The sequence below is a fragment of the Toxorhynchites rutilus genome, chromosome 3 (genome assembly GCF_029784135.1).
Source record: "Toxorhynchites rutilus septentrionalis strain SRP chromosome 3, ASM2978413v1, whole genome shotgun sequence".
NCBI classification, from domain to species: Eukaryota; Metazoa; Arthropoda; class Insecta; order Diptera; family Culicidae; genus Toxorhynchites; species Toxorhynchites rutilus.
This window is the reverse complement of record NC_073746.1, coordinates 257268018-257294676: the sequence shown is the minus strand read 5'-3', so window position 1 is coordinate 257294676 and position 26659 is coordinate 257268018. Positions and strand designations below refer to the sequence as shown.

Below are 26659 nucleotides of genomic sequence, written 5' to 3'. Positions count from 1 at the left end.
GCGCTATGTCCACAACGGTCCCTTTTTGCCTATCCAATCCTTTGCAACCACAGTTCGACAGACAGACAGACAGACATCCTTTTAATTAGATTTTTGAAACATTAACCACTGTCACGTTGATTGTTGTAATTGCACCGCTTACGCGCCTCCTGTTATCGACGTGTCAAACCAATCTGTCAAAGTCAACGTGTAATCCCTTCGGTAAAATATTGCGTGGCGCACCATTCCGTGTTCCGTGTAGAGCGAAGCGCTGGGAAAATTATTAAATTCCAGCCTCTCGTTCCCTGGTTGTTTCCAAGGAAGGGTAATTATACTCAGAGGAAGATTCTTTGTCGGGGGCTGCCCTTGTCTACAAATCAATAATACGACGTCTACGCGATCCACAGGTTCGAAGGCGGACGAAAATCACGACCGTCTGCTCCTATCGAAGATGGATAAATCCTGGAGTTTAATCGGCACGTGTTCGTTGTGCGGCTGTGAGCCATTTTTGTTCAAATAATTTAATTAAAATCAGCGAACGTACTGTTGAGGTGTACACGATCCCGGAATACAATAACTGGTTCGATACCGGCTTCGAAAAGCTGGGAGTTACAGTACATCTTCCTGTTTGGATTTCAACCTCGTTTCTAAGCTTTTGCTACAGCTAATAACAAGGGACGTAGCTGGCAAAATTGGCACCAAATGGTATCTGTTACTGCCAGAATAATGGTACAGGGGAGGGTGAGCGTGTTTTTAGTGCCACCGAACGTGTGTAGAATTTTGTTATTAAAACTCGTAAATTATGCTTCGGATGTAGGGTTATTACAATCGATAGTGCATTGTTGTGTTCAATTAGAGTTTTTAATATGGAACCTTGGTAAGGTCAATATAATCGTTGTTCGATAATAACTTTGGTCTCAGGTATACATGAACGTATTCTGTATTGACCAACTGGTAACTGATCAAACACACTGATTACGATAAATATTCAGTCATATTCTATATTTCAGAAACTTTATTTCGGTATCGTTTTTATAAATGGACGTAATGTTACATTAGTTAACTAGTAAAATTTATATTTGTTCGTTCGAAAATTTTAATTTTAGTTTTTAACAAATTAAAGTATTCAATGGCTCAGGAACACATGTATGCACGTGTAATGTTTATTATTGACGATATTCAATTGACAATGTACTGTGCTGTGGAAAAATTGAGCCCAAATCAGATGTCTCTTTTTTCAACATTTTCAAAAATGGTGGTTCTAAACCGATCACCCCCTGGTCCTGATCCGGCCTCTATTTTTTGCAGCAAATCAACTCCCAACTGGTCGAAAATGACATACATCCCCAATTTTATAGGTAATGCGTCAATATAACCTTGTTTTGACATCTGGTTTGCTGATACTAGCTCTAAATGGCCAACACTCAACGCTTAGCGCTGAACGCTCGACACTCTACGCCTAACGCTCAACGCTTTACGCTTAACGCTCAGCGCTCAGCGCTCAACGGTCAACGCTCAACATTCAACGCTTTACGCTTAAAGGTGGGACCAGAATGCCGCGTTTTGCATCGCTTCTCATCAACTGTCATTGCTTGCGTTTTGTACTAAAACATTCGCTTGGCGCAATCGGTTGATTTGTAATCACAATCTAACGTTCGCGTTGCCGCTGATGCGACAAAGAGAACTCGATTATTTTCTGAACTCGACTTATGTCTCTTTAAGGTTGTGTAGCCATTAACACAACATTAAAGTGACGATGCCAATTATAATTTACGCTTCATTGATGTTGGTGCATTTAGTGGATGTATCGATGGAGGAGATTTTACCAGCTCTGAGTTTCAAAAAGACTATTTTAGAAACGATATCAATTAGCCTGGTCCTTATATCGTGTCTGACTCCTACAAAATATTTCCACATTACATTGTTGGTAACACAGCGTTTCCTCTAAAGCCCAACCTCATGCAACATCTTCGGCTGTTTATGGAAGCTTCAATTATCGGCTTTACCGTGTTAGGAGAACTATCTAACACTCAACTCATGGTTGCACATTTAAAAATATCGGGAAAGACAATAGAATTACTCCCAGAAATTGCTGATATAGATGTGGAAGAGGTAACGGTGTTCCACAACTTCATGAGTGCAGATGGTTGTGAAGGTTCTATAAATTTGAGAGAATGACGTTCTGAAGTCTCATTTCTTATGGATTTGTCAGCTACAGAAATTCAAATAAGGAGCAATTCTAGTAAGGCTTCGTATCAGCTACCTGATTTACAGCTTACTGATTATGTGAACGATAATTAAAAATAAAACAATTAAAACATCAACTTTTAAACATTTGGGGACTCATTGAGATCGACGATTTTATTCAGATGAAAATCGGTGAGGCATTAGTCCAAGAACTCAGCATCCAGAGGTTTAACAGTCGATATCGGCATCTTCTCCATCGATTTCCAAAGGTATTTTACGAGGGCATCATGTCTTGTAGGTTCTGCTGCACAAAATGTTTTCACCATGAACCGAACGAAAATCAAAAGTTTTGTGCTACCGTTTGTTTCTTTTCCTTGTAGTTTAATGTTCAACCCGGCAGCCGGAACAGTATTAAGCGCACAAGATGCTTCGCCGGAACTATCCACATGAGATCCGATAATTTTTTGCTGGCAATCATACAATACACAACTTTCGTTATTTAAGCCGTCGAGTATTACTGTAGATGTAGTTATAACTTATCTTATTTTGTGGATGTGTTTGCAAAAATTTTTTTACTTAAAAATACGACCATGATGGAACTGCAGTCGGTGCTTGTGACAGCGCATTTATTCCGCGAATATATTCCTTGCGGAGGCTCTTCGACCTTCTTTTCATCACTACCATTCTTCCACTACAAAAAAACGGGTGTTAAATAAAAAAGGAGAATTTTTTCAATACCTTTCAGTAACTCAAATAAAAAGCGTAAAATTTTCTTTCTCCAAGAAAATTGCTCTTTGGGCTCCCTAGAAACAGTAGGCGTGTTTGGTTTTGCTAGTTTGAATTTAGTCTAAGCAAAGATGACGTCGAAACAGCACGTGCTCCGCGAACGCATTGTACGGTTCTACGAAACGCATTTCCAGCAAGGAAAAAAGTTCACGGTGGCACATTTTAAGGAAGAAAATGTACCTGTCAGTACGGTATATCGTATCCTGGGTTCCCTGAACGTAGAGCGGAAGGTCGGAAGTGGTCGTCCGGTGACGATAATGACGAAGCAGAGGGAGACATAGTTAAAGAAGCTGTTTGACAACAAGGACGCAACCAGCCTGCGTGACACCGGTCGGAAATATGGCTGCTCCCACGTATTGATCCATCGGACCCTCAAGATGGAAGGAATCGTCTGCAGGAAGAAGACGATGTCGCCGGAGTACACGGAGGAGCAGATTGAGCCGGTTAATTCACAGTGTCGGTGGATGACCAAAAAATACCGCGGGACGTCTTTCGTTCTGGACGACGAAAGCTATTTTCCGCTGTCCAAAACGCATATTCCAGGAAATGATAATTACTACTCCAGCGACAAGTCATCCACACCGCCTGAAGTGAAATATAAGTTCAAGCACAAGTTTGAAAAAAAGGTTATGTTGTACATCGCCATTTCCGACCGGGGCATTTCAAAGCCTTGGTTTAAGCCGAGCGGTCTGGCAATCAACCAACAAATCTATCGAGAAGAGTGCCTCGATAAAATCCTGCTGCCGTTCTTGAACGAGCATCACGCGGATGGGAAGTACTTCTTCTGGCCGGACAAGGCGTCTTCCCATTACGCCAAGAAGACGATGGCGTATCTTGAGGAGAAAAAGATACCGTTCGTGCCGAAAGATCGTAACCCAACAAACTTGCCCCAGTGCCGCCCAATAGAGGATTTCTTTGGCTCACTCAGTGCCCTAGTGTATAAAAACAATTGGAGGGCCAAGGACACGAAGCAACTGACTACAAGAATCCGGAATTGTATCCGGAAAATGGACGTAAGTGCCGTACAACGTTCTTGTGAGAGCATAGCGACAAACAAGAACTCAAACATTCACTGACATTTTTTTGAAAAAAATACATTATGTTATGAATAAAAAATACTGAAATCGATGAAAAAAAAAATTTTTTTTATATGTGATTGAAAAAATTTTCATTTTTTATTTAACACCCGTTAAAACCATAAGAAAGATGTCTTAATACTTAAAACAATGTTTAGCTGCAACTTACCTGCTTGTTTCAGTGCATTTAATATATCAGTCCAATTCAGTCTTCTTCCTTTACGTAGCTGTTTTTATACAGTCCTTCGACCAGAGGCACTCGTTTGTTTCCACAAATTCGATAAAATTAAAACAAATGTTATCGAATTAGTTAACTCGATTTTCAACAAATCTGAGAGCGTAGAAAAATCTGATCCTTGTTGTGTGCACGACATCAATTGAATGTTGTTAAAAACAACACATTGATACATTCAACGCAAGCAGTTTAGAACAAACGTCAGCGTTTAGTACAACAATGCTAATGGCGCGACGCATAATTGTGGACGACTATATGAGAACACACATATTCAAAATTAACTGTCAGAGCACAATGGTCGCGACGCGACGTATAACGCGACATTCTGGTCTCACCTTAACGCTCAACGCTCAAAGCTCTACGCTTAACGCTCAACGCTCAATGCTTAACACTTAACGGTCAACGCTTATCGCTCAACATTCAACGCTCAACATGCAACGCTAAACGCTCAACATGCAACGCTAAATGCTCAACGTTCAACACTTAAGGTCAACGCCTTAACGCTCAACGCTTAACGTTTAATTATCAACGTTAAAAATCTTCGGAAAAACAAAAAAAAAAAGGAATCGATTTTTTATTTCTTCCCGATATTTTTGTCCGCTCTATTTACACACACTAAGATAAAAAGTTGTTCGTAAAATAATCCAAAACTTGAGAGTTCAAGCTTTAAAATAAAGTATATCCCATCTTCATGAGTTTTTTTTTTCACTTAAATTCTTTTTATTTCTTAATTTGGTTTATATTTTAATATAATACTACATTTCAAGTGATCAACCTAGGGTTGTACATCTTTAAGTTTCTTCATGAGTTCAAAATGTGCAAAAAATGTTTTTTGTTCGTATTGAACAAAATCGGCGATTACTTTTCGGGCAACCCAATAGTTTTATTAAATAAAACATAAGACATAATATTAAGAAAAAATATATCTAAATTTTTGCAGTAGATTTTATCCGTGAAATTGTTGAGATGAAATTTAAAGTCTTATCTTTTTCTATTATCGACTGATATAGTATAGGAGAACTATAGATGCTTCACGAACCCAAAATTTGATTTGATTATTTGAGGTGGCTATTTATATACTACGTATACCGTTTGATAATCAGGCAGGATGCTGATAACTATTTGCTGCGAACGTTCTAAATTACTGACGAGAACTTTTGTACTCGCTTGCATATGTGCCGCACGAAATATGTTTCCCTAACCAGCAATTCCTAGTGAAATCGACAAATGACAAAACATGAGTATTTTTGATTCGAATGAAAATTGGTTTTCCTTTTGAGTTGGAGCAAATATGAGTTTTCCAAAGCAATTGGGATTTTTTTGGACTCAAGTGTAGCTTTTGAAAAGAGCGTATCGATTTTAGTAAGAGAAATCTTTGATAATTTATATCTCAAAAACTATGAGTCGTATCGAAATAGTTTCTTACGAAGAGTGATAGAGTATTGATGTTTAAATGTGAAAAAAATATACACTGAGAAAAAAAAGAGCACACTTTTTTTTGCAAAAAAACTTCAATTTGCAATATCTAAACTTTATTTTAGTCTAAGTTTTATTTTTTTTTATTTTTCCATATGAAATAGAAGTCATGCAGAAAATTTAAAAAATGAGTCCAAGATGGCGAAACTATTTATGACGAACTTTGTGGAACATCGAATTTTTATGAATTTTCGAATCTGTGAATTTTTGTTTTTTTTTTTTTTTTTTTTTCCCAAAATATATTTTTTATTAAGGCACATGTGGCGTTAGCCTGACGCGGCCGGGAGTCCAATATTTTGACAAATTTTGTCTTACAACTATGTTAGTAATATGTAACCGATTACTCGCGGTTGGCTCGAGGTTAGTATTACAAGTGTTCTCATAATTGGTATGTTGCAGTCTTCGATGCTCTATACGTGTGCCCGACACGGGCTACTTCCTATTGGGATGCAGCTGACCATTAATCAGCAACGCTCCCTAGTCTGTACCCCATATCTAGCGTGGTGCGTCTTTCTCGACTCGGAAATAGAATGGTCACTAGCCGGCGCAATCATCAGTTCGTGTAGAGTTGTCATGAGCGGTACAACCTTTGGCTCTTGTTGAATGATCAGTGGACTGCACAACCTTTGGCCCGTGTATCTGTAAAGAGTGTGTGTATGTATTGCCGCGACTAAGTAAAAGTTTATCGTTTGGATAGGAGGGATATGAAACGGGGACACAACGAAGGAAACATCATTAAACGTTGACATCGGCGTTTCTGAGGAACAGGTATAGATGAAGCAGAAGATCAGGATCCCGGCTACCTAAGATATCCCGGACGGGGATATCCGATTGTCTGCCTTTCGCTCTCAGTGCTCTAGAGAGCTGAGAGCGAGCAGCATGGAACCGGATACACGACCAGACAACATGCTCGATGTCGTGGTAGCCATCGCCACAATCACAAAGATTGTTTGCTGCGAGCCCAATGCGATAGAGATGCGCGTTTAGGTTGTAGTGATTGGACATAAGCCGAGATATCACGCGAATGAAATCACGACCTACATTCAATCCCTTAAACCATGCACTCGTCGAGACCTTAGGGATAATCGTGTGTAACCAACGACCGAACTCATCTTCACTCCACATGCGCTGCCAACTAACGAGTGTGTCCTGACGAGGAATGTGAAAAAATTCATTATAGGCAATTTGCCTTTCAAAAAGTGTGCCTTCTGAAGCGCCCACCTTAGCTAGCGAGTCCGCTTTCTCATTCCCCGGAATCGAGCAATGAGAGGGAACCCATGCTAAGGTAATCTTGAATAATTTTTCGACCAAAACACTCAATAGATGTCTTATTCTTGTTAGGAAATAAGATGAGCGTTTATCAACTTTCATTGAGCGGATTGCCTCTATTGAGCTGAGACTGTCTGAAAAAATAAAATAATGGTCGATGGGCAGTGTTTCAATGATCCCTAGAGCATAGTATATCGCACCCATTTCTGCGACATACACGGAACAAGGATCTTTGAGTTTGAAAGAGGCACTGGAATTTTCATTGAAGATGCCGAAGCCAGTGGACCCGTTTATGTATGAACCGTCAGTAAAGAACATTTTATCAGATCCAACTTTCCCATATTTTTCCGAAAATATCGACGGAATAACATTGGAGCGTAGGTGATCTGGTATTCCATGGATTTTTTGTCGCATGGACAGATCAAAAATGACAGAGGAATTGCAAAAGTATGGGAAGCAAACTTGGTTGGAGATGCCTGGTGAAGGGTGCACGTCGTGGGTAAGGTACTCATGGTATAAAGACATAAAACTTGACTGAGGAGTCAGCTGGAGTAGATTTTCGAAGTTATCAATCACCAATGGATTCTTGATCTTGCAACGGATGAGAAATCTGTAGGATAATTCTGTGAACCGAAGAGTAAGCGGGGGTACTCCTGCCAAGACTTCGAGACTCATCGTATGTGTCGAATGCAAACACCCCATGGCTATACGCAAGCAACGATATTGTATTCTCTCCAGCTTGAGAATATGAATCCTGGCAGCTGATCGGAAGCAAAAACTGCCATATTCTAACACTGACAATATCGTTGTTTTGTACAACTGAATGAGGTCTCCTGGATGGGCACCCCACCATGTTCCGGTAATTGTTTGGAGAAAATTGATTCTTTGCTGGCATTTCTGTTTCAAATACGCAATGTGTCTCCCCCAGGTACACTTAGAATCAAAATATACACCCAGGTATTTGAAAAACATAGAGTGTTGGATCGTTTTGCCGGATAGGTGAAGCTGGAATTGGGAGGGTTCGTGCTTCCTAGAAAAAACGACCATTTCAGTTTTCTCCGTAGAGAATTCGATACCCAGCTTGAGGGCCCACGTGAACAGATTGTTCATGGTATCTTGCAACGACTTTTGCAGAGCGACGGGATTAGTACCCGTGATGGAAATAACTCCATCGTCTGCAAGTTGTCTCAGCGTGCAGTCTCTAGTTAGACAATCATCCATATCATTGACGTAAAAACTGTACAAGAGGGGGCTTAGGCAGGAGCCTTGCGGTAGGCCCATAAAACTGTAACGAGAAGATTTTGAGTTGCCATGAGAGAAATTCATGTGCTTTTCTGACAGTAAATTGTACAGGAAATTATTCAGAATTGGTGAAAGTCCACGATTATGAAGCTTCTCTGAGAGAATTTCCATGGAAACTGAATCAAATGCCCCTTTGATATCGAGAAAAACGGAAGTCATTTGTTCTTTGCGAGCAAATGCGATTTGGATTTCAGAAGATAGCAGCGCGAGACAATCATTCGTCCCTTTACCTCGGCGGAAGCCAAACTGCGTATTTGACAGCAAATTGTTCGTTTCGACCCACTTGTCTAAACGAAGTAGAATCATTTTCTCCAACAATTTGCGAATACAGGATAACATTGCAATCGGCCTATACGAGTTGTGATCGCAAGCCGGCTTGTTGGGTTTTCGTAAGGGGCTAATTACCAATCATTTTTAGCCACAAATTATGAATTCTGATGTGATTGAAAATAAAAAAGCTCTTTATCAATCTCATTCTAAGTGCAGCCATTCTCGAGATATTTGAAAAAACGTATCTAATTTATTCTCTATTTGAATTTATTTTTTTTCGATTCGTCTATGTATTTTTTAAATATTTTTTTAATTTTTTTCATATAAAATAAAAATGATGTAGAAAATTTAAAAAATAAGTCTAAGATGGTAAAACTATTTTTGACAAACTTTGCGGAACATCGAATTTTTATGAATTTTCGAAACTTCGAATTTTTGTATGTTAACAATCAAATATAGCCAACGGGGGTCTTCGTAGCCACTTGGTTACGCGTTCGCTTACTAAGCGATCGGTCGTGAGTTCAAACTCAGGACCCTCAATTGACCATCTTTGTGTTGTTATAGAATAACTACGTCCACGCAAAACATCACCAGCGATGGAGATCGATCCACGGTCGAAATTAGATCGATTCATCCATACAACTGCTCTGCTCTGCAAGAAACATCGGGCTGCTGTTCTATAAATAACCCAACAATGATCAATATCAACTGTCTCCGCTGTCCGGTCTGCTGAACAATGGAAGAACAGAAAGAATACCCTTACGCCGAAATGGCTACTACTGTGTAATTTACCATAATGTAATGGAACAGAAAAACTTAACGCCTAAATGGCTACTACTAACTACTGTGTAATTTACAGTTTATAGAAACATAAACATATGTACATGTACACGATTAAAAACCCGGCTCTGTTACAGCTAAAATGCTAATGAGCCTAATAAATAAATAAATGGGATAAAAAAAAATATATAGCCAACAAAATAGCTCTTTATCAATCTCCTTCTAGATGTAGCCATTCTCGAGATATTTGAAAAAAGTATTTTATTTTTTTATAGTAAGTATGCTCTTTTAATATGTTTGTCGTGTTATACCGTCATGTTCATGAAATTTGATGAATAATTATAATTTTCAACAACTTTTTCGAATACAGCTTTATGGTAAAAGTATATGTTTATGAGTTACGTTGAAAAACATTTTGTTAAAACCCACATGTCTTCAAATGTTTTTCAACGTAACATATATTTTTGCAATAATGATGTATTTGGAAAAGTTAATTAAATTTATATGCAAATTCATAAAATTTCATCAACATGACTGTGTAACACGACAAACATATTAAAATAGCCTATTCACTATAAAAAAAGACAATAAATTAGAAATATTTTTTTTTAATATCTCGAGAATGGCTGCATTTAGAAGGAGATTGATAAAGAGCTGTTCTGTTTTAAATCACATCAGGATTCATTATTTGTGCCTAAAAATGATTGTTGCTATACAAAAATTCGAAGTTTCGAAAATTTATAAAAACTCGATGTTTTACAATGTTTGTCAAAAATAATTTTACCATTATGGATTCATTTTTTAAATTTTCTGCATGACTTCTATTTTATATGAAAATATTCAAAACAAACTAAAAAAAAATAAATATATAAATTTGAAAAAAAAATTAAATTAAAAAAGACAATAAATTAGAAATGTTTTTTTCAATTATTTTGAGAATGTCTGCATTTAGAAGAAGATTGATAAAGAGCTTTTTTTATTTTAAATTCATAATTTGTGGCTAAAAATGATTGTTAACATACAAAAATTCTAAGTATCGAAAATCATAAAAATTCGTTGTTCCACAAAGTTCGTCAAAAATAGTTTAACCATCTTGGACTTATTTTTTAAATTTTGTTCCTGACTTCTATTTTACATGAAAAAATAAAAAAAATTAAAAATATGTATTTTAGATATTGCAAATTAAAGTTTTTTTTTGTAAATATGAAAGAGTAGTATTTTTTCTCAGTGTATATTTTATTCACATTTTAACATCAACACTCTATAACTCTTTCTAAGACACTATTTCGATACGACTCATAGTTTTTGAGATATAAATTATCAAAGACTTCTCTTACTAAAATCGATACGCTCTTTTCAAAAGCTACACTTGAGTCGAAAAAATGCCAATTGCTGTGGAAAACTCATATTTCCTCCAACCCAAACGGAATACAAACTTTCATTCGAATCATAATTATAGGTTTTTAAAATCTGCATTTTTAGGACGATTTCATTTGGAATTGCTCTAACACGGATTACTAAAGTGGATGCCTTGGAGTTATCATCACCGACGATCCAAGCAAGCTGTGAAGTATTTCGATCTCATTAGCTCTTGTTAGGGCTACCAAATACTACTCATTCATGAATTTCTATAATGTACGTCCTCGCCTACATTAATTTCATAGAACTACGTTAACTATGCGGTAGTGTCTTAGACACCACTCTTCTGTTTTTTTTTATCAAAAGCGCAGCTGAGAATCATCGTGTGCTTGTCGAAGGTTACCAAAATTATGGTAAGCATGCGTGAAAATTTTTTTAAACGATTCAGAAGTACTGACTTTAATTTGGATTAAAACGAAGATGGAAAACCATCGAAAAAGTGTCAAGACACACAGGTGAAAACATGTAGCTTCTGAAACTATCACTTGTTCACGGCACCGACCATAAATAATATGTTCTATCAGAGCTCCGAAGAAAAAACGATAACCAGAAAACAACTGTAACAGAAACAAACGCTCAGAAAAAGTGTAAGGTTACCTACTTGTGGTAAACATTAAAAAAAACTCTTTTCTATTTTCTTTTTATACAATAAATATCTTTGGAGCGGGGACCGACACTGTTATCGTGCAAATGCTCTTGATGCGGGCTGAATGGAAAGCGTAGCTCATCGGCTCATCGTGTTAACACTCTCCTAACAAAAAGTTCAGTGTCGGTTTCAGGGATCGATGCGGGACTGATCGTGTAAATGTCAAATGAAAAAAAATTGTGGCAATGGTAGCCTACAAAACGCTTGCAATGATATACAGGGTCCTTCAGATTAAACGCTCACGCTGCAAATATTAATAACTTCTTCAAAAGTGAACCGATTTTTATTTAAAAAAAAACGAAAATAATGCTTATTTGAGGACATTTTCGATGTGACCACCCCTTTTTTCGATAACGCGTTTTAAACGGTGAACAAAAATGCACAACTCTAAAATTATGACTTCGATGCTGTTGAAAATCCGAGTTATTTCTTCTTTGAGTCCTCCAAATTTTGTGGCTTATTAACACAGCAACGGTGCTTCACGTACCCCCAGGGGAAATGACCGACGACGAGAAATGTTGAAATTCTTACCACAAGAGGACAAAGTTCCATTAAGGCTTCGGTTGCTCGAGTAATACGAATTCACTAAAAATACACGTTCTTGTAAATTGTATATCTTGACACTAAAAACCACACGATCAGACTGAACGAGTAACAGAATCAGTGTTGCCACACGTACAGATTTATCTGGAAAGGAGATTTTTTCGTTATATTTGACACAGATTCTGTACGGTACAGAATACAGATTTTCGTCAAAAAGTACAGATTGATACAGATTTTTTCCGCGTGTGAAATTTCTTACATACGAACAAAGCATCATTAAGGTACTTGACGACTTTTACGCCGCAGTATTTTTTGGAGCAATTTTTTTTTAAATTTTAATTTATGATAGAACGCAATCTAGATAAAAAAGCTATGTATAAGCATTGTAAAGCACACAAAGGACTTGCAAATGTAAACGTAGTGTTTGTAGTAAATAAATGGGTATTTTTTTAAAGGCGAATGAACTGCAAAGTTTAAAGCCTCTCAAAAACAAAGAAAGAAAGAAAAGAGTATTTTTCATGCTAAATTTCTACAACGAATATTTTCGATGGTAAAGATTTTTGGTACAGATTTTTGGACGAAAACGTACAGATTTTAACCCCTCTGGTACAGATTAAAATGTGGCAACAGTAAGCAGTATATTATCGTCCCGAAGTGGGGAATGCAGTGTTACCATCGACGGAGCGAAAAAAAAATTATAAGCAGCTATTGGTTTTTTTTCTTGCTTTAGCGTTTAATCTGAAAGACTCTGTATATTCGCTGGTCGCTGTAATTATTACGAAATAACGGGTTCATTTTTCTTCTCAAATATGACGCCATGCATTCATTGCATTATTATCTTTGTCACATCTACATGTGTTGAAACAGAAGTATAACGAAATGAAAAAATGAGATACAGTGTCAGACAAAACATTAAGACCACTGCTCAAGCAAAAAAAGAATGTGACAAAACTTTGAGAAAAAATAATCCAATCCATTGTATCAATCCATTTTTAAGAATTTACATTGTTCGAAGAAATTTATAACATCTGTAGTTAAAACAATAGTCAATCATTAGAAAAGCGTTTTAGGCATACTTAAAAACTAAAATGACGCGACAAAATTTAGGACCAGTTCCTCGTCTCCTCGGTTTCTAGTGTTGGGACGATCCAAAACCTTCGTGTTTAATGTGCTCAACGTCCGAAACGACTGGACGCCCAAAGAAAACGACCGCGAAGGATGACTCTGCCATAAAGCGAGCCTCCAAGAAAGATCCCTTCAAAGCCTCGAAAAAGATCTAGGACGAACTGAACTTGTCCGTGAGTTCCCAGGGGTTAGGCGGTAAAAGCCCCCGGAAGGTCCCAATGCTGACACCGAAGCATCTGAAGGGGCGGCTAAAGTTCGCGAAAGACCACTTCGATTGGATCGGTCTAAAAGGAAAAGCAGTGGCGAACTATACTATGGTCGGATGAGACGAAGGTATATCTCATCGGTTCGGACGGAAAAACTTGGGTCCATTGCCCGATAGGCTGCGCTTACGTGCCACAGTATACCACGAAGACATTCAAGCATGGAGAAGGGAACATTATGGTGAAGGGATGCTTCTCCTGGTACGGGGTTGGCCCCCTGTACTGGGTGGATAAGATCATGGGTCAGTACATCTACGCCCAAATCCTAAGGGATATTATGCTGTCACACGCCGAGTGGTGGATGCCCTTGAAATGGCAGTTCATGAAGGATAACGATCCGAATCACACCGCCAAGACCGTCAAAAAGTGCTTCCAGGATAACAAAGTCGACGTCATGGAGTGGCCAGCGCAATCACCCGATGTGAACCCAGTAGTGAACCTATGGGAGATCGCCTTAAAGGTCGGTGCACACGGAGAAGTCGAAGAATAACCAGCGCCTGTAGAATAGAATCCAAGCTTGTTAGTACGTCATGTCGGTCACCACGTGCCAGAAGCTGGTGGAGTCCATGCCGAAACGGGTGCGTGAAGTGATGTGTAACAAAGGTTAAACGACCATGTACTAACCCTAGAAGCTTTTTACGGTATGAATTTGTTTTTATTTTTTTTACTATGAATTTTAAAACCGGTCCTCGTTTTTATCGCGTCATTTTAGTTGTTAAGCATGCCTAAAACGCATTTTTTAATGAATGACTACTGTTTTAACCACATATGATACAAATATCTTCGAACATTGCAAGTAAATTATTATAAATGGATTGAAACACTGGATTGAATTATTTTTTCTCAAAGTTTTGTCACTTTCTTTTTTTGCTTGAGCAGTGCCTTTAATGTTTTGTCCGACACTATGCATGAGAAATCGAAGGAATGCATAGAATCCTTCTAGCAACATTTACACGTTAAGCCCCGATTTTTTATTGCTGTGCTTTCCATTTAGCCCGTATCAAGAGCGTTTATACAATATCAGTGTCGGTCCCAGTTCCCAAAGATACGTATTGTATAAATAGAAAATAGTCAGCAATTCGACTAGAAAGAAGTACAATTTTGTATGAGAACCGAAAACAAACCGTATATATTTTTTATTATTTTGTAACTGTCAGTCCCAGTCAGTCAGCACTTTCCTACCAAAATGCTCAACGTCGGCTCCTAGGGACCGATGCTGTGTTCAACGTGCTAAAACATCAACCGGACAATTTAAACTTGAACATCTAGTACTTTTAATGAAGTAGCAGTGAGGTTTATGTTTTAAACAAATGTCTTTATCATAAATAACCGCGCAATGTTCAATGTTTTGTTCTGAACGAATGGCAATATGCTATATTTATCGATAGACTGTATATGAGAACAAGTGTACTTCTGAACGCCGCATGTACCGAAATGCCGTCGGCAAATCGAAAAAAGGGTAAGCAGTTTGTGTACGTTCGCATCAACCCTACAAGTTCACTGAACTCTCCCATTCGTAACATACCTTTTCTCTTCTTCATCTCACCGAACCCGCATTGTGATCATTGCTCGTGAGCTGTCGTGTATGTGTCTGTATGTTTATCGGCATCGATACTCGGCTTCCATAAAAGTTTTTCCGAAGTAAACATACAAAAGAAAAATCAATTGGTCTGGCTTTTGCCTGTCTAAGACAGGAAAGTAGCAGGAAAACTGCTGAAATCGAAAGTTTCTCCTCAAATATCACACCATCGCGCCTTGGCCATGTTCGGTGGCCTCCTGCACTCTGTAGTCTGCTGATAATATTAGTATCGTCTCTCCGGCTCTCGCGCCAGCTGATGCCTCCTTCCATTCGCTCTAACATCCGTTGGGGGAAGTACCCAACGCCGAGCTTGTGTGCGGCTCCTCCCCTAAACGAATCCTTTCTATTCACGCCATCGTTTGGCTGGTTCAAATTGCGCGTTTTTCGTTCGAAAGAGGAAGTAAAACCGTCGAGCACTGCTGGTGTCGGTGGGAGGTTGGATCGCACGAATGGGTGGGTAAGCGAATTCCCGCGTATAACTTCTCAGGAAGATCAACTGTGGTGAGCTTTCGGACGGAGCATACAATCATGGCAAAGCAGAGTTGCCGCCGCTGCTGAGCAATCAGCTGTTCGCGCGATATCGATGCGAACGTGTGCGTGAGTGTGTGTTTAGGTTGCGAAAGTGGTAGTGTTGGCTGTTGCTGCGACCGCCTCGCATTCTCTTCGTTTGCAGCTTTTCTTCTGGCCTTTGCCTCTCTCTCTCTCTTGCTCACCTCTTTGCCCTGGTTACACCGTAAAGCACAAAAACACTCCACCGCAACTTTCCATCTTTTTCGTCTGCTCCGATGTGTCGTCACCATCATCGGCTTGCTCTCTTGCTGGCGGAGGGTTTGTCGGCTTGTCGACCGAACTTTGCCATCCAGTTGTTATTCAGCTTTCGGTCGGTCGAGTCGTGGAAGCGGATTTTCCGTGTGTGATTTTTTTTCCTATTTCGGTTCATTTCCTGTTATGTGTTCCGTTTGGCCTCTGCATGTGGATACATTTATGAGCTCTTCTTATTCATGCTGATTGCCGATCGCAAACCGAGGCGAGGCGAGAAGAAGAGAACCATTCATCAGGCCGAGTGCTTTGGAAAGGACGAGAAAAAGACGACGCAGCAACAGTGGGATTGCAAAAGAGGAGAGGAAAGTGGTGCGTTTTTATGCAATCTCCTCCGGCTCTTACTCTCTGCCATCCGTGGCATAACTAAAGGATTAATGAATTTTGCTCCGAGAACAAAATCGTGAATTTCGATAATCATTAATTTCATACGGGAAAAAAAGAAGAAGAAAAAAATAAGTGAGTGCATTTTTCGGCCCGATTCCAGCCAGGATTAATGCCATGAAAGTAGCTGCCAAAGGTGAAACGTTGGAGAGTTGATTATTCTTCCGAGTTGTGCTGTGTAGAAAGTGTATAAAATTTGGCGGTGGCTGCCGCGTCGAGAGCGACTGAATAAGTGGAAAATTTCACTAACAGTTTTGAAATTCTGTCGGATAAGCAAATGATCGTTCGACAGCGATTTGCCGAAGGAGGAATAAGCGGAAAATGAAAGGTGATAAAATTGTGTTGTTTTTAAATCTGGTTCCAATGGTTGAAGTGATGCAAGAGGTTCTCCCGCACTCGGGATTATCGGGTTTCTTTTTCATGTTCTGCATGTGGTCGTCTATCGTGCGAAAAATGTACCGCAAACGTGTTAATTAGTGTAACTGTCAAACGAAACGCAACCATACGTTGCGATTTGGTCATGCAAACTATCGGTACCACCGAGGAATAGATTCCTGTACTTCCGTTGCGGACGATTTCATTCAGCTTCTTGTTCTCGTATGAGATTGTGACCAAAACAGCGACGGCGAAATCAAACAGAAATGCGTGTAAAAAGTGACAAGCACAACACTGTTTGTTGTGCCAGCCCGATGGATGGATGGACTTGGTTGATAAAGGTTTGCTCAGTACTGGTTAGTGCATGAAGGAACATTGGGAAGGGGCAGTGGTGCGGTACACTTGATATGATAAAAGCGATGGGCTTTATCTTGTCGTGTCTTGTCAGGCGACTTTCAAGCACAAACACTGGAGCCGACTGAAGATGTTCGCTGGAATGTGTACGACATTGGAATTTTGTGATGTCAAATGTCAGAGAGAGTATAGTGCGACGTTGTGCCAATGCAAACGCACAGTATGAAATTCATAGCAATTGTAGATGACTGTTTCGGAAGAGTATCTCGTGTCACATTTCCATGCCATAATTCAGGCCAAGGATCTCCCGATAATGGGAAACGTCGTTAATGACGAAAAATCCCTCCCAAGGCGGTTGTCAGGAGCCGCTTGGCCGTGCGAGGAAAGGCGGTGACAATCGAGGGGGCGAAATTGCACAAAATTACATCCCGTCCCCCCGGCAACCAGCACCCTACTCTCCGTCCGTCTGCGTGTAATTCACAACAGCCAAGGATTTGGCCTAATCTATTTTGTCAGTGTATTGGTGTCCTGTACATCTCCATCCAGCCAAACGAGAGCGGATAGGTAATCTATTTTCGCCACTCGAATGAAGCGTACGGAGAAGACCAACCGGGTTTATTTACGTTCCGTACGCTACCTCGGTGGATTCTTTTTGGCCGTCTGCCGTCGGGGCAAGGTCCCCCGTGGGACGAGAAATCTCTGCCTTCCGAGCTTAATAATTTATTTTAATCCAAGTCCTCTTGTAGGAACACAGCATCTACAGCGGTTCGAAATCGGTGGCTTCTGCAACTTGCGCGATTCGATTCCCATAAATTCCCTGACAGATGACGTGATTTCCGTCTGCCCTCGGCGCGGGGGAAGGAAAACAGAATTCAATAAACCGCGCGCCTCGTCCACCAACGTAAAATTCTTGGCTGTTTGAATACTCGCTCGATAAGATGACGGCGAGAGAGGCGGCACGAGAATGAATTGCATTTCGTGTGAATTGGCGCGAATTTAGGAATCAGTCTATGACTTGTTGTTTTCGAACAGACGGGACTGCATTACAAGCGGGGTATGATACTCTGGCTTCGCCTCGACTTTGATGGAGTAATGGAACCAATTTGCATCGGTAATCTATGGGTGATGTAAACGGTTTGCTATGTGACTCCCTGCGGAGAATAGCGAGGCCACCCGGATCCGGAGCGCTCTTCTTTGGCGGCAACGGCAGCCTACAAAACGATTGCAATAATATGAATATATATTCGCTCGTCGCCATAATAATGCAACATTTCGTAAACGGGTTCATTTTTCTTCTCGAAATATGACGCCATGCATTCGTTGCATCAATATTACTGTCTCATCTCTATGTGTTTCAACAGAAGCATAACGAAATGAAGAAACCGTAATATGCTCAATTTATCAGACATTATTCCAAAATATGTGTGTTAAACATTACCAAAATATTTCGGAAATTTCAAAGCAATGATTGCTTATTTTCTGGCAGCGAATCTCCACACGAGACATTTCGTTCAACATTCGTCGGACACTAGCTTCCCTCATTTCAGACCTCAAGAGGAAATATATCTCTAAAAAAAGCCGCAAGCACGAATGTTGCTCCGTGAAGGGATTGGTTTCTGACCCTCCCGAAACCATTAAACCTATATTAATCAGTTCAAACGTCTCTATACAATTTGTTGATGACTGGATGTAGAATCTGCGGGTGAATCCTCGCTTGCAGTACAGCTTTATATCTACTATGCATCATCAAATCACTGGAATAAAAACGTTAGACGGCTATTGATCCCCTTACTGGAAAGACAAATTAGAATTAATTCTTGCTTTGCAATTAGTTGATATTTCATCCACTGAAATTCTACGTTTTGTAATATAATTGTGATCACTCGGGAAATGTTTATTGAGTGTCAGCCAGAAACCACTTTTACTGTAGCAATTCAAATCCGGAATCTGAACCAAGACCATTCGAAAAACGCTAAAATTTGCGATAAATGTAGAGTGCCGTTTATATTCACACATATGTTTTCTGTGTTGTTTCATACTGCAGATTTTTGTTTTGCTCTCATCTTAACGATACGAGCGTTGAAACGCTGGGAAAAAAGTTACAACTAATAGTCAATATTTAACGTGTCACTATATCTCAATTAATTGTGTATTATGATCAAATATCAACACAGCAAATAAATTTAATTGAAATTTATGCACTGGCCATGATCGATAATCGTCCCATAACTGCCATAACTCGGTTGTATTTGGACCGATTTCGAATATGTTCATGTCACATGCTTTGGTTTTTTGCACTAACGACTCTAGATGTACTTCTTCGTCTCTACATAGTATTAATTGCGTAATTTTTCCAATAGCCTTGATTGATATTTTTATGTCAAAAAACACACCTATTATGAACAAGTTCGAGAATACGCACGAATCAGTGCTATTCGGAAGAAAAATTCCACAGCTCTCGGCACGATATGTGTGACATTAATCAGCCAACATAATCCTATAACAACAGTGCCTCATCTGTTTTCCCGATGTTAGATTGCCACAGTTCGGTTTGAACCTTATAAACAAATTTGGAAAATCATCAGCAAATTTCACAAATTTATTTCTTACTTTGATCTTAATATGAAGTTCATGTACATATATATCGAGCAAAACCACCGCTATACATGATAATAGTTTGATATTTGCCCCCGGTAGTTTACTGAATTCTGTCTGACTTTAATTAAACTTTTTTCTTCAATTTAGTTAACAATATGAGGCCGTGGCCAGTTGAGGACTTTTCCCGGGAGATCAACAAAATAATGTTTCGCTCCAGTCAACGACCATTCTTCAAGATTTTCTTGGTAGTCAAATGGTTGCGCATCCGCTCACTATACGGATATTAATTTAAAAACTAAATATCGGTCGCGTCACGAAAATTGTCAAATTTTGGGCGCTTCTAGCTCAATTATTCCCCGATGGATTTATGAGGTTTTTGCATCAATTAATTTGGACACTGCTTAATAATATATTTCAATATAGTTAATATTAAATTTTTCACTAGCTACTATATACAAATAGGATTGAAATGAGAGCTTCTGATTTGCCATATATATGCGTAGACCGTTTCTCTAACACGTGGTCGACTGCGACTGCGTTGTATACACTCTGTCCAACTTCTATAAGACTACCCTGATTATATTTCGTTGCAACACAAACAGTTAGAATTTCAACAAGATACATTCATACATTGTAGGATGCTTAGAACAAAGTATGTTCAACGTCAGTTTCGTTCAAAATAATTGTTTGTTTATTTATTGTGCTTAAATATGATAATTTCAGTTGTCAAGTTTCTATAAGACTATTTAAAAATTCAGTATTGTCAATGAAAAATTCAAAACTATTGCCTGATTTACATGTCAATAATTGGCAACCTTGTCATTTTGGGCTAATAACCAGGAAAATTCGTGTTGGCATACTATTTACCACATTTTCCTGAACGGATTTCTCGATATTTTTCCATTTTTCCTAAATGGCGACCTTGAGCTCTTCAATCGAGGTGTACCGCTTTCCTTCAGTGTAGATTCTGCGTACAAGGATCCTCCTAAGATTTTCAACAGAATTCAAGTCTGGAGAGCGAACCAGTCAGTCCAAAAAATATGTTTTTGGTCCTTAATCCATTGCTTAGTTTCCTTGCTGGTATGAAAAGTGGTATGAAATGTGATGTTTTTGTGACGATATCCATGCAAAAACGGTAGGAGAGAGGATGTCAGAACATGTATGTAATCCTTGAATGATGTGAAAGCTATCTTGAGCTTTTCGGTTGCACAGATTCCCGCTCAAACCATGCAAGCCTCCACCAAAATTCCTGTTTGAAAAATACTGTTCCTCCTTTCGTAAATCACGCCAGTACCCATTGAATCCATCAGGACTATACAAATTGAACTTTTTTTCGTCACTGAAGATAACCTAGCAAAGTTAAAAGTAGAAAAATAATTGAAGAACTTTTCGTTATGTTATACCGTTCTGAATCATATTTCGGACGCTTAAGGCTTCTGATGCATAATACAGATCTAAACTTTATCTACAGGTATTATTTGGTTGATATTTTCAATAAAATAGTTCAATTTGGTACCTATTTGATTGCAAACATAAAATATTATCGAATAAAATGCTATTCAAATGAAGCGAATAAACTCAAACTTCGGACACTAAATCAAATTTCGGACAGATTGAATTCAAATTTTGGACACTTTATTTTGTAATTTTTTGGACGAAAATTACATTACACTTGATTATATTTTATATTCAACTGCGAAACGCTTACCAAGCAATCACAGTAAACGGGTAAGAACTACGTGCTCACGCCAAGCAAACGTCAAACACAAACGATAATGAGTAGTGCTGTCAGTTTATTGCCGATTATGTTATAATTCAAATTTAGTTCTCATATGAAATGATAGTGAAACCAAGCGATTATTCTAAAGAAGCAATTGTGATATTAATTTTATAGTTATATCATCAGTGCATTAAGCAGTTCAATATTTTAGAATAAAGTGTCCGAAATATGATTCAGAATGGTATAGCAAAATGCATTTTTTTGAAAACGATCTTTGTCGTAACATACCATGGCCCACTGTTGATTCATGTGAGCTTTGGCCAAACTCAGACGTCTTTCGATGTGAGATGGTGTAAGATCAGGAGCTTTAACCTTTCTAGCCCTCTTTATATAAGGACTTTTTACTAAAATTTGACGAATTGTCTCCCGCGAAACATTTAAATTCAAAGATTGCTTTATTTTCAGAAGCGATTTTGTAGTATTCGAAACTTTTCTAACTATTTCCAGATTATCCCAGAGAGCTTCGATTTACGTGGAGCTCTCTTCTTTTTACCGTATCCTTGAGGATTTTGTTTACGCTCAACGCTTGTACACACACATATGAAAATAATGCAGTGTATAATAGTTACCAATACAAACACACTAGAATATAAATTGAAGCGTTGTTTGTTTACAATGACACAAAGCAGCAAGATCATCACCTGGTCTTATAGAAGTTGGACAGAGTGTATCGTTTAAAGATAGTCTAATTCAACACGCAACAAATAAAATACGTAACCCTACGTCAACTATGCGGTCATATTTAGGGCACAATCCTTCAATCTTATTCATTGTGGTTTACAAAATTTCCGAGATATTTTATTAAGAAGATCAACTGAATTTGGTGAATTTTTAAAATGGAACTAGCACTGAATGCATTTCACCACATAAGAGCAACAAGAAAAACATATAGGAGGTTGTTTCCAGGACACCGAGTTGTTTACGTAGAACTACGAAATTATCATATTCGATTGGCTTCTTCATCACTTTTGATATGTAAAAAATGTTCAGGAATGCTGAAAAAATCCTCCAAAATCAAGCTCTCCACTATAGAACTGCTTGAGAAATTGGGGAAAGGATGGAAAAAACATAAAATATTGTTGCATATTGTTCGAGGAAGAATGTGTTTTGGAACACAACGAACAAACCAAATTTGTATTCCAATTGCAATACAAATTGCTCGATCACAATAGATCGAGTATGCTATGCTATTTCAGCTGCTTTAAGTATAATAAATGGGACAAACTGGTGTGACTTACTGAACTCCCACGGAGGACTAAAAAGATTGAAGACGAAAAGATGCGGACACGAAAGTCTCGTTAGGGTTAAGTTATTCCTTTTCTTAGTTTTGCATCAGTGTATCTGGTATACATTCTGCCAAATATATACCGGGAATTTGCGTTTTTAAAGTAAATACTTTATCATCTTAATTTATATTATCGCGTTCTACAGAAATAACTTTTTCCAACGAACAATTCAGTCATCGACACACTTTTCATTGTTGTATTCGAGAATTTCGTCCAGTTCACGCAGTGTATTCGTTTTTATATCTTCAATGCTGTCAAAACGGGTCACAAGAAGCGGTAATCCGAGTTTCGGAAATAGAAAAAAAGTCACACCCCCGTCTCGTCGCCAATGATTATGCGGTGGATGTATGTGGGATTAGAATTTGATACTTCAAGCATATATTCAGCCACTTGATTACGAGAAATTTTTGAAGAAAATTGATGGCTTTTGGCACTAGTCGTGCTGTGACTTTTCTCATGCCCAAAACATCTATCAAAATATGACGGTCTCATGAGAGATATTTAGTTCACAGCCGAGCAAAAACTAAAGTGTTCTTTGCTACGATGTAAACAAACTTAATGCCAGATCGCGCCCAAAATAAACATTGGGACCACTGACAGTGGCATCAACTTAAAAAAAATGAAAAAGTATAGCGGGAAGATATAAAATTACAAATTCCCGGCATATATTTGACAGAATGTACATCACTAGGTTTTATGCTTATTGTAAGACCTTTGTTCCAGCCTCGCCTCCTACCTTATACCATTGCAAACCTTTCCCGAGCAAGGCGTTCTTTACAATAACGTATGCTAATTTCGGAAGGCGATGAAAAAAACATAAGATAATTCAGTGGACCAAATTTTCCTAGAATGCTACATGTATTAACCTTCTTAAAATATTATTCGACGCCCTGCCGGGCAGCATTGATTGGAGAAAAAATTAATGTCAGCATGTTCTTCAAATCTTTCGTGGCTTCTGTTTAACCAGAAAATTATTGGAGTTTATCCTCCGTTTGTGCTTCGCCCACCAACTTTTTAGCGGTTGCAGCCGGGAAAGTTTGGGTGGGTTGACGGATTTCGGTACAACGTCTATCTTCAGCCACTCTTTTTGGATGATTGCCTGCTGCTTAGACACGGTCGGCCTAGAGTAACGCTTCCGCATAAAAATGTGCATTTCGACCATGTACTTATTCACAGTTCAACCGGTTGCTCCGACCACCCGGCCCAAGGCGCGGGATGATGAGGCCACTTGCTCTCGGTAGCCAGGCTTCCTTTCGACGCTCTCGCCATTCTCCTGGAGAAAGAGGAGGTTGTAAAGGCCGGATCGGCTACATCCGGCGGATGTTCAACTTTCTCGCGCTCTGGGAAGAAACTGGCAGTACGAACAAAGTCTCGGACGTAGTTGTTTTACAATTTTCGCGAAGGCTGCTGCAAATCAATTGATAAGGGCATCGATGCATTTCTGTACAAGGCCCAATAAAGGCAGGATTTAAGAACAATTTGGCCCATTGTTATAAATTTTGAATTCTTTTTATCGTCAACGTAGTCCATTTTTTTAATGCAAAGGTTAGATGGTTTCCCACTTTTCGGCAGTCGAATTTTCTGTCGAACTCGCAGTTTTTCCTTCACAATCGACAAATACAATGTTCCCAAATTGATTTTAGCGCCGGGATATTGGTCGGAATCGACTTCTTGGGAACCACATTAACCTAAATATTACTGTATAACTGTTTGGTCCAATCTTTAGAGTGACTGCTTGTCTATTTGGACCAGAAAAGAAAATCAACCGAATGCTAATAAAGACAGTAACCCCCTTCTGGAGGCACTCCTTTCGCCAATTTTCTATGTTGAGGGTTCCTAAAATTAAATTTAGAACGTATCACTTTTCAGGCCGTAGCTACAGATTACCTGCACACGATGAACTTTTTCAGAACACTCGATCTTATTTATCTTGCAGTCTTCCAGAACACTTTTCCAATCGAACGAGAAATAAAATTCTCGTCGACGAATTCGTCCGCAATCGTAATTGTTCAGCAAATTTGCGTGAAGCTTTTCTTGAGCTTTCATGCGCCTCCAGATTTGGCTTCGTGCTACGACCCAGTTTGTTTGATCTCTGGACCTACACCCAAACTAGCGTTGGCAGAAACATATAATCTTCGGCAGAAAAAAAATGCCTTTTCGTGTGCTGAATTGTGAAATGAACAAATGAATGCACTTTTTTCAAAAGATTTAAAATATTTGCATTTATGGGAGCAGAACTCTCTTCCTCTCGGACTGAACGTCAGCTTGGGATTGTCCAAACGTTGTCAAGCGGGGATCGAACCAAGGCCGGCTGGAATGCAAGGCAGTTCTACACGACTACGCTATCCATATATCCACTGGTGCTGTTGCATAAATGCGTGATAATATTACATCACATTATAAAATGAAGTTAGAAAGGGATTTCTAAGAGCAAAAAGCAAAGCATAAACGTGAACTTATATTCTTTTCAGTTTGAGCCGTGTATGTGGCAAAGTATGTTTGTAAAGTTTGATACGTGCTTATTTGCAATGTGTCTCTTGTTTCGCTCGCTCATATTGCTCATCTATTTCCATGGCATATCTTTATATATAAAAATGGATTTCTGTCTGTCTGTCTGTCTGTCTGTCTGTCTGATTCTTATGGACTCGGAAACTACTGAACCGATCAACATGAAAACTGGTATGAAGGGGTTTTTGGGGTCGGGGAAGGTTTTCGTAATAGTTTGAGACTCCTCTCCCCTCTCTAAGGGGGGGCTGCCATACAAATGAAACACAAATGTCTACATTTCTCGAGAATTAATCAAGAAAATGAACCGAAATTTGGCATATGGAGGTTTTAGGGTAAATGATTATATGGTAGTTAGGCTCTCCACCCACCTCTCTAAGGGTGGGCTGCCATAGAAATTGAACACAATTTTCTGCATAACTCGAGAGCTAATCAAGCAAATGGTACCAAATTAGGCATATTGAGCTTTTAGGGTGCAACAAATGTTTCTATGGTGGTTAGACTCTCCACCCCCCTCTCTAATCTATATATATATAAAACTCATATATATAAAATCATATATATATATATATATATATATATATATATAAATGGATTTCTGTCTGTCTGTCTGATTCTTATGGACTCGGAAACTACTGAACCGATCAACATGAAAACTGGTATGTAGGGGTTTTTGGGTCCGGGGAAGGTTTTCGTAATAGTTTGAGACTCCTCTCCCCTCTCTAAGGGGGGGGTGGTCTGCCATACAAATGAAACACAAATTTCTGCATAACTCGAAAACTAATCAAGCAAATGAAGCCCAATTTGGCATGTCAAGGTTTTACGGGACACGAAACATTTCTATGGTGAATACACTCCTCCCCCTCTCTAAGGTGGGCTGCCGTACAAACGAAACACAAACTTCTGCATAACTCGAGAACTAATCAAGCACAATTTGGGATGTGAGGGTTTTTGGGTATGAGAAATGTTTCTATAATGGTATGACACCCCTCCCTCCTCTGGAATGGAGAGGGGGTCCCATAAAAATATTACACATATTTCAACCAAAAAATATTCCAACCAAACATGACAATTGAAAATTTTCGGAAAATTCTGAAGGAAAAAGGGAAAATTCGGAAAATTAAATTCCCATATGTTCTACAATTACATAGCGACAAGGGCTGTTAGCGCTAGCGAAATTGATCTTTGTTCGAAACTGGAAATGTATTTTAATGTGATGAAAAGCACTCCTATATTTTCTTCTATCAATACCAACAAGTATTGATAACAAAACACAAATTTAGGGCGGAACGAAGTTTGCCGGCTCAACTAGTACATTATACAAATACTGTACCAGTACCGGAGAGTAGCAAACATTTTCTGTTATTTTTAAGCTCATTTATTGTATTAAATCAGGATGTCAAAGCATGTGCTAAAAATTAATTTTGGATGAAGGATTGCCAAAATCCTGCCATTTTAACGCTAACGCTAAAAATCCGGATTTTGGACCCCCCCCCTACGTAACGCAATTTCCTATCTCTAATACACAGAAAGTAACGCAACCTCGACCCACCTCCGCACCCCCCCCCCCCCCCCCTTTATCGCGTAACGTAATTTGTGCACCACGCCTTACTTGATGATTAA

The 26659-nt window shown here is 38.9% G+C and overlaps 1 protein-coding gene across 10 annotated transcripts in view; it reads left to right on the top strand.

Annotated features, from left to right (window-relative positions):
- The window catches only part of LOC129779772 (protein winged eye), a 619088-nt gene that overhangs the window by 426897 nt on the left and 165532 nt on the right, over positions 1-26659 (top strand). Inside the window, exons 1-2 of one of the 10 annotated variants that reach the window (XM_055787462.1) lie at positions 15828-15844; positions 16242-16466. The exons of 8 other annotated variants lie outside the window; for them this stretch is intronic. The gene's annotated coding sequence lies outside the window, so the exon portion shown is untranslated. Of the gene's footprint in view, positions 1-15796; positions 16467-26659 lie in introns of those variants that run through there. One more of the 10 variants, XM_055787463.1, reaches the window with a different exon arrangement.